Source organism: Mus musculus, chromosome 7 (genome assembly GCF_000001635.26).
Source record: "Mus musculus strain C57BL/6J chromosome 7, GRCm38.p6 C57BL/6J".
Lineage (NCBI taxonomy): Eukaryota > Metazoa > Chordata > Mammalia > Rodentia > Muridae > Mus > Mus musculus.
Window position 1 is genome coordinate 5263610 of NC_000073.6, and position 15161 is coordinate 5278770.

The 15161-nt window shown below is 42.4% G+C and overlaps 1 non-coding gene across 1 annotated transcript; it reads right to left on the reverse strand.

The window, feature by feature from the left end:
- Positions 1–13734: 13734 nt before the first annotated feature.
- On the reverse strand, positions 13735–13841 carry Gm23942. The gene has a single exon (XR_003947199.1). It is a non-coding gene; the product is annotated as a U6 spliceosomal RNA (small nuclear RNA).
- Positions 13842–15161: the final 1320 nt, after the last annotated feature.

Consider the following 15161-nt stretch of genomic DNA (forward strand, 5'->3'; position numbering starts at 1 on the left):
AAAATGGTAATTCATTATGATCAAGTAGGCTTCATTCCAGGGATGCAGGGTTCAATATACAGAAACCCATCAATATAATCCAATATATAAACAAACTGAGAGAACAAAAACCACATGATTATCTCATTAGATGCTTGAAAAGCATTTGACAAAATACAACACTCCTTCACATTAAAAGTCTTGGGAAGATCAGAAAATCAAGGCCTATACCTAAACATAGTAAAAGCAATATATAGCAAACCACTAGCCAACATCAAACTAAATGGAGAGAAACTTGAAGCAATCCCACTAAAACCAGGGACTAGACAAGGCTGCCCACTCTCTCCCTATCTATTCAATATAGTATTTGAAATCCTAGTCAGATCAATTTGACAACAAAAGGAGGTCAAAGGGATACAAATTGCAAAGGAAGAAGTCAGAATATCACTATTTGTAGATAATATGATAGTATATATAAGTGACCCTAAAAAATTCCACCAGAGAACTCCTAAACCTGATAAACAACTTCAGCAAAGAGGCTGGATATAAAATTAACTCAAATAAATCAGTAACCTTCCTCTACACAAAGGATAAACAGGCTGAGAAATAAATTAGGGAACCAACACCCTTCACAATAATATAAAATACCTTGGTATGACTCTAAGCAAGTGAAAGATTTGTATGACAAGAACTTCATGTATCTGAAGAAAGAAATGTAAGATTTCAGAAGATGGAAAGGTCTCCCATGCTCGTGGATTGGCAGGATTAATGTAAAAATGACTGTCTTGGTGAAAACAATCTACAGATTGCAATCCCTATCAAAATTCCAACACAATTCTTCATAGAGTTAGAAAGAGCAATTTGGGGCTGGTGAGGTAACTCAGTGGGTAAGAGCACTGACTGCTTTTCCGAAGGTTCTGAGTTCAAATTCCAGCAACTGCATGGTGGCTCACAACCACCCATAATGAGATCAAACACCCTCTTCTGGTGTGTCCAAAAACAGCTACAGTGTACTTATTTATAATAATAAATAAATCTTTGGGCCAGAGTGAGCAGGGACTGAGTGAATGGGGTTGACCAAAGTGAGCAGAGGTCCTAAATGCAATTCCCAACAACTTCATGAAGGCTCACAACCATCTGTACAGCTACAGTGTACTCATATATACATAAAATAAATAAATAAATCCTATAAAAAAAGAAAGAGCAATTTTCAAATTCATTTGGCATTAATAAGGCCCTTGGTCCTGTGGAGGCTTGATATCCCAGATTTCAATGCTAGAGTGGTGAGACAGGAGTGGGTGGGTGGGTAGGAGAACTCCCTCATAGAAGCAGGGGGAGGGGAATGGGATGAGGGTTTGCAGAGGGAAAACCTGGAAGGGGGACAACATTTGAAATGTAAATAAATAAAATAACAAAACAAAACAAAACAATGGCTGCACTTTCAGAGGACCCGGGTTTGATTCCCACCCATGGAAGCTCACAGCTGTTTGTAACTCCATTTCCATGGGACCTGATGACCTCTTCTGGCCTCTGTAACCAGGAGGCTTGTGCATGTAGTACATGCAAGCAAGAGACCCACACATGAAATGTAAAATGATACTTTTTTTAAATAAAAAAGTTAGGCACACTGATGCACTGAGCAGGGGACCCCTGAGGCTGCTGGTCAGCTAGCCTTGCATTCTTAGTGAGCTCCAGGCCAAGGAGAGACCCTGACTCAAAAAGGCAGTGGATAGTACTATGGAGCAACAGCACTGGAGATGAGCATCTATTCCCCCCCCCCCCCAGAACAGAGGCCCCAAATGCAGGTTACATACTAGTTAGCTACATTTATATGAAATGTTCAAAAAGTGAAAATCCATACACTTGCAGATTTGTGGCTTCTTGGGATTGGATTTGAGAGACCAGTATTTCCTGCCAATAGGTACCGGGAAATTGTTTGGATGACTGAATATGTTGATTGTGTTAGCTGTTTCTTTGTTTGTTTCTTTGTTTGTTTGTTTTTTTAAAAAGATATATTTATTTACTATATGTAAGTACACTGTAGCTGTCTTCAGACACATCTGAAGAGGGCATCCAGTCTTGTTACAGATGGTTGTGAGCCACCATGTGGTTGCTGGGATTTTAACTCAGGACCTTTGGAAGAGCAGTTGGTGCTCTTACCTGCTGAGCCATCTCATCAGGCCCCACTTATGAGATTCTTTTTTAAAAAATATTTTTTATTAGGTATTTTCCTCATTTATATTTCCAATGCTATCCCAAAAGTCCCCCATACCCTATCCCCCCCCCACTCCCCTACCCCCCACTACGACTTTTTGGCCCTGGCATTCCCCTGTACTGAGGCATATAAAGTTTGCACGACCAATGGGCCTCTCTTTCCACTGATGGCCGACTAGGCCATCTTTTGATACATATGCAGCTAGAGACAAGAGCTCCGGGGTACTGGTTAGTTCATATTGTTGTTCCACCTATAGGATTGCAGATCCCTTTAGCTCCTTGGGTACTTTCTCTAGCTCCTCCATTGGGGGCCCTGTGATCCATCCAATAGCTGACTGTGAGCATCCACTTCTGTGTTTGCTAGGCCCCGGCATAGTCTCACAAGAGACAGCTATATCAGGGTCCTTTCAGCAAAATCTTGCTAGTGTTTGCAATGGTGTCAGCGTTTGGAGGCTGATTATGGGATGGATCCCTGGATATGGCAGTCTCTAGATGGTCCATCCTTTTGTCTCTGCTCCAAACTTTGTCTCTGTAACTCCTTCCATGGGTGTTTTCTTCCCAATTCTAAGAAGGGGCAAAGTGTCCACACTTTGGTCTTCATTCTTGAGTTTCATGTGTTTCATAAATTGTATCTTGTATCTTGGGTATCCTAAGTTTCTGGGCTAATATCCACTTATCAGTGAGTACATATCATGTGAGTTCTTTTGTGATTGGGTTGCCTCACTCAGGATGATTTCCTCCAGGTCCATCCATTTGCCTAGGAATTCAATAAATTCATTCTTTTTAATAGCTAAGTAGTACTCCATTGTGTAAATGTACCACATTTTTTGTATCCATTCCTCTGTTGAGAGACATCTGGGTTCTTTCCAGCTTCTGGATATTATAAACAAGGCTGCTATGAACATAGTGGAGCATGTGTCTTTCTTACTCGTTGGAAAATCTTCTGGATATATGCCCAGGAGAGGTATTGCAGGATCCTCCAGTAGTACTATGTCCAATTTTCTGAGGAACCGCCAGACTGATTTCCAGAGTGGTTGTACAAGCTGGCAATCCCACCAACAATGGAGGAGTGTTCCTCTTTCTCCACATCCTCGCCAGCATCTGCTGTCACATGAATTTTTGATCTTAGCCATGCTGACTGGTGTGAGATGGAATCTCAAGGTTGTTTTGATTTGCATTTCCCTGATGATTAATGATGCTGAGCATTTTTTCTGCCATTCGGTATTCCTCAGGTGAGAATTCTTTGTTCAGCTCTGAGCCCCATTTTGTAATGGGGTTATTTGGCTTTCTGAAGTCCACCTTCTTGAGTTTTTTATATATAATGGATATTAGTCCCCTATCTGATTTAAGATAAGTAAAGATCCTTTCCCAATCTGTTGGTGGCCTTTTTGTTTTATTAAAGGTGTCTTTTGCCTTACAGAAGCTTTGCAGTTTTAAGAGGTCCCATTTGTCAATTCTCGATGTTATAGCACAAGCCATTGCTGTTCTATTCAGGAATTTTCCCCCTGTGCCCATATTTTCCAGGCTTTTCCTCACTTTCTCCTCTATAAGTTTCAGTGTCTCTGGTTTTATGTGGAGCTTTTTGATCCACTTAGATTTGACCTTAGTACAAGGAGATAGGAATGGATCAATTCCCATTCTTCTACATGATAACTGCCAGTTGTGCCAGCACCATTTGTTGAAAATGCTATCTTTTTTCTACTGGATGGTTTTAGTTCCCTTGTCAAAGATCAAGTGACCATAGGTGTGTGGGTTCATTTTTGGGTCTTCAAATCTATTCCATTTGTGTACTTGTCTGTCGCTATTCCAGTACCATGTAGTTTTTATCACAATTGCTCTATAGTACAGCTTTAGGTCAGACATGGTGATTCCACCGGAGGTTCTTTTATCCTTGAGAAGAGTTTTTGCTATCCTAGATTTTTTGTTATTCCAGATGAATCTGCCGATTGCCCTTTCTAATTCGTTGAGGAATTGAGTTGGAATTTAATGGGAATTGCATTGAATCTGTAGATTGCTTTTGGCAAGATAGCCATTTTTACAATGTTGATCCTGCCAATCCATGAGCATGGGAGATCTTACCATCCTTTGAGATCTTCTTTAATTTCTTTCTTCAGAGACTTGAAGTTCTTATCATTCAGATCTTTCACTTCATTAGTTAGAGTCATGCCAAGGTATTGTGTATTTTTTGTGACTAATGAGAAGGGTTTTGTTTCCCTAATTTCTTTCTCAGCCTGTTTATCCTTTTTGTAGAGAAAGGCCATTGACTTGTTTGAGTTAATTTTACATCCAGCTACTTCACTGAAGCTGTTTATCAGGTTTAGGAGTTCTGTAGTGGAATTTTTAGGGTCACTTATATATACTATCATATCATCTGCAAAAAGTGATATTTTGACTTCTTCCTTTCCAATATGTATCCCCCTGATCTCCTTTTATTGTTGAATTGCTCTGGTCAGGACTTCAAGTACAATGTTGAATAGGTAGGGAGAAAGTGGGCAGCCTTGTCTAGTCCCTGATTTTAGTGGGGTTGCTTCCAGCTTCTCTCCATTTACTTAGATGTTGGCTACTGGTTTGCTGTAGATTGCTTTTATCATGTTTAGGTATGGGCCTTGAATTCCTGATCTTTCCAAGACTTTTACCATGAATGGGTGTTGGATTTTGTTAAATGCTTTCTCCGCATCTAAGGAGATGATCATGCGGTTTTTGTTTTTGAGTTTGTTTATATAATGGATTACGTTGATGGATTTTCGTATATTAAACCATCCCTGCATCCCTGCAATAAAACCTAATTGGTCAGGATGGATGATTGTTTTAATGTGTTCTTGGATTCGGTTAGCATGAGTTTTATTGAGTATTTTTGCATCGATATTCATAAGGGAAATTGGTCTGAAGTTCTCTATCTTTGTTGGATCTTTCTGTGGTTTATGTATCAGAGTAATTATGGCTTCATAGGATGAGTTGGGTAGAGTACCTTCTACTTCTATTTTGTGGAATAGTTTGTGAAGAACTGGAATTAGATCTTCTTTGAAGGTCTGATAGAACTCTGCACTAAACAAATCTGGTCCTGAGCTTTTTTTTTTTTGGGAGAATATTAATGATTGCTTCTATTTCTTTAGGGGATATAGGACTGTTTAGATCATTAACCTGATCCTGATTTAACTTTGGTACCTGTTATCTGTCTAGAAATTTTTCCATTTCATCCAGGTTCTCCAGTTTTGTTGAGTATAGCCTTTTTTTTTTTCCATTTTTTATTAGGTATTTAACTCATTTACATTTCCAATGCTATACCAAAAGTCCCCCATATCCACCCACCCCCACTCCCCTGCCCACCCACTCCCCCTTTTTGGCCCTGGTATTCCCCTGTACTGGGGCATATAAAGTTTGCAAGTCCAATGGGCCTCTCTTTCCAGTGATGGCCGACTAGGCCATCTTTTGATATATATGCAGCTAGAGTCAAGAGCTCCGGGGTACTGGTTAGCTCATAATGTTGTTCCACCTATAGGGTTGCAGATCCCTTTAGCTCCTTGGCTACTTTCTCTAGCTCCTCCATTGGGAGCCCTATGATCCATCCATTAGCTGACTGTGAGCATCCACTTCTGTGTTTGCTGGGCCCCGGCATAGTCTCACAAGAGACAGCTACATCTGCGTCCTTTCAATAAAATCTTGCTAGTGTATGCAATGGTGTCAGCGTTTGGATGCTGATTATGGGGTGGATCCCTGGCTATGGCAGTCTCTACATGGTCCATCCTTTCATCTCAGCTCCAAACTCCGTCTCTGTAACTCCTTCCATGGGTGTTTTGTTCCCAAATCTAAGGAGGGGCATAGTGTCCACACTTCAGTCTTCATTCTCCTTGAGTTTCATGTGTTTAGCAAATTATATCTTATATCTTGGGTATCCTAGGTTTGGGGCTAATATCCACTTATCAGTGAATACATATTGTGTGAGTTTCTTTGTGAATGTGTTACCTCACTCAGGATGATGCCCTCCAGGTCCATCCATTTGGCTAGGAATTTCATAAATTCATTCTTTTTAATAGCTGAGTAGTACTCCATTGTGTAGATGTACCACATTTTCTGTATCCATTCCTCTGTTGAGGGGCATCTAGGTTCTTTCCAGCTTTTGGCTATTATAAATAAGGCTGCTATGAACATAGTGGAGCATGTGTCCTTCTTACCTGTTGGGGCATCTTCTGGATATATGCCCAGGAGAGGTATTGCTGGATCCTCCGGTAGTACTATGTCCAGTTTTCTGAGGAACCGCCAGACTGATTTCCAGAGTGGTTGTACAAGCCTGCACTCCCACCAACAATGGAGGAGTGATCCTCTTTCTCCACATCCTCGCCAGCATCTGCTGTCACCTGAATTTTTGATCTTAGCCATTCTGACTGGTGTGAGGTGGAATCTCAGGGTTGTTTTGATTTGCATTTCCCTGATGATTAAGGATGTTGAACATTTTTTCAAGTGCTTCTCTGCCATTCGGTATTCCTCAGGTGAGAATTCTTTGTTCAGTTCTGAGCCCCATTTTTTAATGGGGTTATTTGATTTTCTGAAGTCCACCTTCTTGAGTTCTTTATATATGTTGGATATTAGTCCCCTATCTGATTTAGGATAGGTAAAGATCCTTTCCCAATCTGTTGGTGGTCTTTTTGTCTTATTGACGGTGTCTTTTGCCTTGCAGAAACTTTGGAGTTTCATTAGGTCCCATTTGTCGATTCTCGATCTTACAGCACAAGCCATTGCTGTTCTGTTCAGGAATTTTTCCCCTGTGCCCATATCTTCAAGGCTTTTCCCCACTTTCTCCTCTATAAGTTTCAGTGTCTCTGGTTTTATGTGAAGTTCCTTGATCCACTTAGATTTGACCTTAGTACAAGGAGATAAGTATGGATCGATTCGCATTCTTCTACACGATAACAACCAGTTGTGCCAGCACCAATTGTTGAAAATGCTGTCTTTCTTCCACTGGATGGTTTTAGCTCCCTTGTCGAAGATCAAGTGACCATAGGTGTGTGGGTTCATTTCTGGATCTTCAATTCTATTCCATTGGTCTACTTGTCTGTCTCTATACCAGTACCATGCAGTTTTTATCACAATTGCTCTGTAGTAAAGCTTTAGGTCTGGCATGGTGATTCCGCCAGAAGTTCTTTTATCCTTGAGAAGACTTTTTGCTATCCTAGGTTTTTTGTTATTCCAGACAAATTTGCAAATTGCTCCTTCCAATTCGTTGAAGAATTGAGTTGGAATTTTGATGGGGATTGCATTGAATCTGTAGATTGCTTTTGGCAAGATAGCCATTTTTACAATGTTGATCCTGCCAATCCATGAGCATGGGAGATCTTTCCATCTTCTGAGATCTTCTTTAATTTCTTTCTTCAGAGATTTGAAGTTTTTATCATACAGATCTTTCACCTCCTTAGTTAGAGTCACGCCAAGATATTTTATATTATTTGTGACTATTGAGAAGGGTGTTGTTTCCCTAATTTCTTTCTCAGCCTGTTTATTCTTTGTATAGAGAAAGGCCATTGACTTGTTTGAGTTTATTTTATATCCAGCTACTTCACTGAAGCTGTTTATCAGGTTTAGGAGTTCTCTGGTAGAATTTTTAGGGTCACTTATATATACTATCATATCATCTGCAAAAAGTGATATTTTGACTTCCTCTTTTCCAATTTGTATCCCCTTGATCTCTTTTTGTTGTCGAATTGCTCTGGCTAATACTTCAAGTACTATGTTGAAAAGGTAGGGAGAAAGTGGGCAGCCTTGTCTAGTCCCTGATTTTAGTGGGATTGCTTCCAGCTTCTCTCCATTTACTTTGATGTTGGCTACTGGTTTGCTGTAGATTGCTTTTATCATGTTTAGGTATGGGCCTTGAATTCCTGATCTTTCCAAAACTTTTATCATGAATGGGTGTTGGATCTTGTCAAATGCTTTTTCTGCATCTAACGAGATGATCATGTGGTTTTTGTCTTTGAGTTTGTTTATATAATGGATTACATTGATGGATTTTCGTATATTAAACCATCCCTGCATCCCTGGAATAAAACCTACTTGGTCAGGATGGATGATTGCTTTAATGTGTTCTTGGATTCGGTTAGCGAGAATTTTATTGAGGATTTTTGCATCGATATTCATAAGAGAAATTGGTCTGAAGTTCTCTATCTTTGTTGGATCTTTCTGTGGTTTAGGTATCAGAGTAATAGTGGCTTCATAAAATGAGTTGGGTAGAGTACCTTCTACTTCTATTTTGTGAAATAGTTTTTGCAGAATTGGAATTAGATCTTCTTTGAAGGTCTGATAGAACTCTGCACTAAACCCATCTGGTCCTGGGCTTTTTTTGGTTGGGAGACTATTAATAACTGCTTCTATTTCTTTAGGTGATATGGGACTGTTTAGATGGTCAACTTGATCCTGATTCAACTTTGGTACCTGGTATCTGTCCAGAAATTTGTCCATTTCGTCCAGGTTTTCCAGTTTTGTTGAGTATAGCCTTTTGTAGAAGGATCTGATGGTGTTTTGGATTTCTTCAGGATCTGTTGTTATGTCTCCCTTTTCATTTCTGATTTTGTTAATTAGGATTTTGTCCCTGTGCCCTTTAGTGAGTCTAGCTAAGGGTTTATCTATCTTGTTGATTTTCTCAAAGAACCAACTCCTCGTTTGGTTAATTCTTTGAATAGTTCTTCTTGTTTCCACTTGGTTGATTTCACCCCTGAGTTTGATTATTTCCTGCCGTCTACTCCTCTTGGGTGAATTTGCTTCCTTTTTTTCTAGGGCTTTTAGATGTGTTGTCAAGCTGCTAGTATGTGCTGTCTCCCGTTTCTTCTTGGAGGCACTCAGCGCTATGAGTTTCCCTCTTAGAAATGCTTTCATTGTGTCCCATAGGTTTGGGTACGTTGTGGCTTCATTTTCATTAAACTCTAAAAAGTCTTTAATTTCTTTCTTTATTCCTTCCTTGACCAAGGTATCATTGAGAAGAGTGTTGTTCAGTTTCCACGTGAATGTTGGCTTTCCATTATTTATGTTGTTATTGAAGATCAGTCTTAGGCCATGGTGGTCTGATAGGATACATGGGACAATTTCAATATTTTTGTATCTATTGAGGCCTGTTTTGTGACCAATTATATGGTCAATTTTGGAGAAGGTCCCGTGAGGTGCTGAGAAGAAGGTATATCCTTTTGTTTTAGGATAAAATGTTCTGTAGATATCTGTCAGGTCCATTTGTTTCATAACTTCTGTTAGTTTCACTGTGTCCCTGTTTAGTTTCTGTTTCCACGATCTGTCCTTTGAAGAAAGTGGTGTGTTGAAGTCTCCCACTATTATTGTGTGAGGTGCAATGTATGCTTTGAGCTTTACTAAAGTGTCTCTAATGAATGTGGCTGCCCTTGTATTTGGTGCGTAGATATTCAGAATTGAGAGTTCCTCTTGGAGGATTTTACCTTTGATGAGTATGAAGTGTCCCTCCTTGTCTTTTTTGATAACTTTGGGTTGGAAGTCGATTTTATCCGATATTAAAATGGCTACTCCAGCTTGTTTCTTCAGTCCATTTGCTTGGAAAATTGTTTTCCAGCCTTTCACTCTGAGGTAGTGTCTGTCTTTTTCCCTGAGATGGGTTTCCTGTAAGCAGCAGAATGTTGGGTCCTGTTTGTGTAGCCAGTCTGTTAGTCTATGTCTTTTTATTGGGGAATTGAGTCCATTGATATTAAGAGATATTAAGGAAAAGTAATTGTTGCTCCCTTTTATTTTTGTTGTTAGAGTTGGCATTCTGTTCTTGTGGCTGTCTTCTTTTTGGTTTGTTGAATGATTACTTTCTTGGTTGTTCTAGGGCGTGATTTCCGTCCTTGTATTGTTTCTTTTCTGTTATTATCCTTTGAAGGGCTGGATTCGTGGAAAGATATTGTGTGAACTTGGTTTTGTCGTGGAATACTTTGGTTTCTCCATCTATGGTAATTGAGAGTTTGGCCGGGTATAGTAGCCTGGGCTGGCATTTGTGTTCTCTTAGTGTCTGTATAACATCTGTCCAGGCTCTTCTGGCTTTCATAGTCTCTGGTGAAAAGTCTGGTGTAATTCTGATAGGCCTTCCTTTATATGTTACTTGACCTTTCTCCCTTACTGCTTTTAATATTCTATCTTTATTTAGTGCATTTGTTGTTCTGATTATTATGTGTCGGGAGGAATTTCTTTTCTGGTCCAGTCTATTTGGAGTTCTGTATGCTTCTTGTATGATCATGGGCATCTCTTTTTTTATGTTTGGGAAGTTTTCTTCTATTATTTTGTTGAAGATATTAGCTGGCCCTTTAAGTTGAAAATCTTCATTCTCATCAATTCCTATTATCCGTAGGTTTGGTCTTCTCATTGTGTCCTGGATTACCTGGATGTTTTGAGTTAGGATCCTTTTGCATTTTGTATTTTCTTTGACTGTTGTGTCGATGTTCTCTATGGAATCTTCTGCACCTGAGATTCTCTCTTCCATTTCTTGTATTCTGTTGCTGATGCTCGCATCTATGGTTCCAGATCTCTTTCCTAGGGTTTCTATCTCCAGCGTTGCCTCGCTTTGGGTTTTCTTTATTGTGTCTACTTCCCCTTTTAGTTCTAGTATGGTTTTGTTCATTTCCATCACCTGTTTTCCTGCTTTTCTTTAAGAGCCTGTAACTCTTTATCAGTGCTCTCCTGTAAATCTTTAAGTGACTTATGAAAGTCCTTCTTGATGTCCTCTATCATCATCATGAGAAATGTTTTTAAATCTGGGTCTAGATTTTCGGTTGTGTTGGGGTGCCCAGGACTAGGTGGGGTGGGAGTGCTGCGTTCTGATGATGGTGAGTGGTCTTGATTTCTGTTAGTAGGATTCTTACGTTTGCCTTTCGCCATCTGGTAATCTCTGAAGCTAGCTGTTTTAGTTGTCACTGTTAAGAGCTTGTTCTTCAGGTGACTCTGTTAGCCTCTATGAGCAGACCTGGAGGGTAGCACTCTCCTTAGTTTCAGTGGGCAGAGTATTCTCTGCAGGCAAGCTCTCTTCTTGCAAGGCAGGTACCCAGATATCTGGTGTTCGAACCAGACTCCTGGCAGAAGTTGTGTTCCACTCACTAGAGGTCTTAGGATCACGTGTGGAATCCTGTGTGGGCCCTTGCGGGTGTCAGGCGACTCAGCTGGCAAGGTAGCCGGGGCTCGAGTGGAGTGGAAGGGGTTTGTGCCCCAGATCAAGCCCGGGTAGCCTGCTTCCCTATGTACCGCAGTCTCAAGTTCCACGCGATTGGATTGGGGTAGGCGCTGTGTTCCACTCACCAGAGGTCTTAGGGTCCCGTGGGGAGTCCCGTGTGGGCCCTTGCGGGTGTTGGGCAAGACTCTGCTGTCAAGGTAGCCTGGGGCTCGAGTCTCGAGTCGAGCGAAAGGGACTTGTGCCCCAGATCAGGCCCGGGTAGCCTGCTTCCCTATGTACCGCAGTCTCAAGTTCCGCGCGATTGGATTGGGGCAGGCACTGTGATCCACTCACCAGAGGTCTTAGGGTCCCGTGGGGAGTCCCGTGTGGACCCTTGCGGGTGTTGGGCAAGACTCTGCTGGCAAGGTAGCCCGGGGCTCGAGTCTCGAGTCGAGCGGAAGGGACTTGTGCCCCAGATCAGGCCCGGGTAGCCTGCTTCCCTATGTACCGCAGTCTCGAGTTCCGCGCGATTGGATTGGGGCAGGCACTGTGATCCACTCACCAGAGGTCTTAGGGTCCCGTGGGGAGTCCCGTGTGGACCCTTGCGGGTGTTGGGCAAGACTCTGCTGGCAAGGTAGCCCGGGGCTCGAGTCTCGAGTCGAGCGGAAGGGACTTGTGCCCCAGATCAGGCCCGGGTAGCCTGCTTCCCTATGTACCGCAGTCTCGAGTTCCGCGCGATTGGATTGGGGCAGGCACTGTGATCCACTCACCAGAGGTCTTAGGGTCCCGTGGGGAGTCCTGTGTGGACCCTTGCGGGTGTTGGGCAAGACTCTGCTGGCAAGGTAGCCCGGGGCTCGAGTCACGAGTCGAGCGGAAGGGACTTGTGCCCCAGATCAGGCCCGGGTATCCTGCTTCCCTATGTACCGCAGTCTCAAGTTCCGCGTGATTGGATTGGGGCAGGCACTGTGGTCCACTCACCAGAGGTCTTAGGGTCCCGTGGGGAGTCCCGTGTGGGCCCTTGCGGGTGTTGGGCAAGACTCTACTGGCAAGGTAGCCCGGGGCTCGAGTCTCGAGTCGAGCGGAAGGGACTTGTGCCCCAGATCAGGCCCGGGTAGCCTGCTTCCCTATGTACCGCAGTCTCGAGTTCCGCGCGATTGGATTGGGGCAGGCACTGTGGTCCACTCACCAGAGGTCTTAGGGTCCCGTGGGGAGTCCCGTGTGGGCCCTTGCGGGTGTTGGGCAAGACTCTGCTGGCAAGGTAGCCCGGGGCTCGAGTCTCGAGTCGAGCGGAAGGGACTTGTGCCCCAGATCAGGCCCGGGTAGCCTGCTTCCCTATGTACCACAGTCTCGAGTTCCACGCGATTGGATTGGGGCAGGCACTGTGATCCACTTACCAGAGGTCTTAGGGTCCCGTGGGGAGTCCTGTGTGGACCCTTGCGGGTGTTGGGCAAGACTCTGCTCGAGTATAGCCTTTTGTAGAAGGATCTGATGGTGTTTTGGATTTCTTCAGGATCTGGCATTATGTCTCCCTTTTTATTTCTGATTTTATTAATTAGGATGCTGTCCCTGTGCCCTCTAGTGAGTCTGGCTAACGGTTTATCTATCTTGTTGATTTTCTCAAAGAACCAGCTCCTTGTTTGGTTGATTTTTTGAATAGTTCTTGTTTCCACTTGGTTGATTTCACCCCTGAGTTTGACTATTTCCTGTCGTCTACTCCTCTTGGGTGAATTTGCTTCCTTTTGTTCTAGAGCTTTTATGTGTGTTGTCAAGCTGCTTGTGTGTGCTCTCTCTATTTTCTTTTTGGAGGCACTCAGACATATGAGTTTTCCTCTTAGAAATGCTTTCATTGTGTCCCATAAGTTTGGGTATGTTGTGGCTTTATTTTCATTAAACTCTAAAAAGTCTTCAATTTCTTTCTTTATTCCTTCCTTGCACTAGGTATCATTGAGTAGAATGTTGTTCAGTTTCCACGTGAATGTTGGCTTTCTATTATTTATGTTGTTATTGAAGATCAGCCTTAGTCCATGGTGATCTGATAGAATGCATGGGACAATTTCAATATTTTTGTATCTGTTGAGGCCTGTTTTGTGACCAATTATATGGTCAATTTTGGAGAAGGTCCCGTGAGGTGCTGAGAAGCAGGTATATCCCTTTGTTATAGGATAAAATGTTCTGTAGATATCTGTCAGGTCCATTTGTTTCATAACTTCTGTTAGTTTCACTGTGTCCCTGTTTAGTTTCTGTTTCCACGATCTGTCCATTGATGAAAGTGGTGTGTTGAAGTCTCCCACTATTATTGTGTGAACTGCAATGTGTGTTTTGAGCTTTACTAAAGTTTTTTTTAATGAATGTGGCTGCCCTTGCATTTGGAGCATAGATATTCAGAATTGAGAGTTCTCTGGGCAAATTTTACCTTAAAAAATATGGAACCCTTCACCAATTTGCATGTCATCCTTGCGCAGGGGCCATGCTAATCTTTTCTGTACTGTTCCAATTTTAGTATATGTGCTGCTGAAGGGAGCACTTGTCTCTCACTCCTAACAGTACACATTCTTAACTGCTGAGCCATCTGTCCAGCCCTGAGTCTAGTGTTCTTAAGAAGGTATAAAACAACACATGAATGGAAAATGATACAGCCATAAAGTAGTCTGGCACCATCAATCTAGTCTGCCACCATCAGGCTTGGCTGCCACCATCATTTTAGCTCTCTTACATGGTTAGGATATATTCTTGGAGTGGAAGGAGTTGGGCATAGCTAACAGTTTTGGAGGTGTTTTGTTGTTTGGGTTGGGTTGGGTTTTTTATTTTCGTTTTGTTTTTGTGTTTGATATTTAGCTTGGTTTGGTTTGATTTAGTTTTTCCAGGCAGGGTATTTCTGTGTAGCTCTGGCTGTCCTGGAACTCCCTCTGTAGACCAGGCTGGCCTCAATCTCACAGATCCACTTGCCTCTGACCCTCAAATGCTGGGAGTAAAGGTGTGTGCCACCATGCCTGGCTCATAGCTAACAGTTTTGATATGATCGAAATACTTTTGATTTTTGCCCTTTGATTGTAAATTACCCAAAGGATATCCTGAACTTCTATTAAATTCCATTAAAAGGGAAAATGTCAAGGTTTGTGCTCTAGAGGTCGCCTTCCTAATGGAGAGCATACAACTGGTTACCTTCTGTTGCCTTTTTTGAAGAAGGCAAAGTTGGCCAGGTCTCGACAGCAGACATCGATGTGACCAGCAGATGGCACAGAATGCTGAAGAGCAAGAGGTTGCTGCCTTAGCTGACTAGTTCTTTAACAATAGTGTTCCTCCCTCAGGGCAGGCTGTGCTAAGTGCATTATTTTAATGGATGTTTAATTATAATGTTATTTTGTTGCCAATAGAGTCTATGCAAACACGAGTGCGCATGCATGCATGTTTGCACACACATACACACACACATACACATTGCTTGTCTTCTGAAAGCAAACAAACAAAAACAAAATAAGATAGATTGCCTGAGATAACAAGCTAAAGAGGACAGGAAAGCAACATAGCTGACAAGAATGACAGCTCAGACTGAGTTTCACCCTCTTTCCTGTACGACACTCACCGAAACTCACAGACACACCTGAGACTAGGAAAGTGAGGAGCCCACAGAGTTCGAGCTTTTCCCTCTCTGGGAAACTGGCTTCTTTCTCTCCTCCCAATTCAATTCAGGTAAGTGGTCCAAGCAGAGCAGGTTAAGTGGAGAGATGTGGATGTGCCAAGGGGACCCACAGTGTCTCAGTGGCTTCCTATGTCGTGTGAGCTCTCTCCCGCCAAGCATTTACACCACTGCTTAAAGAGATCCCTGAGGTTCCAGCTGCTTCCC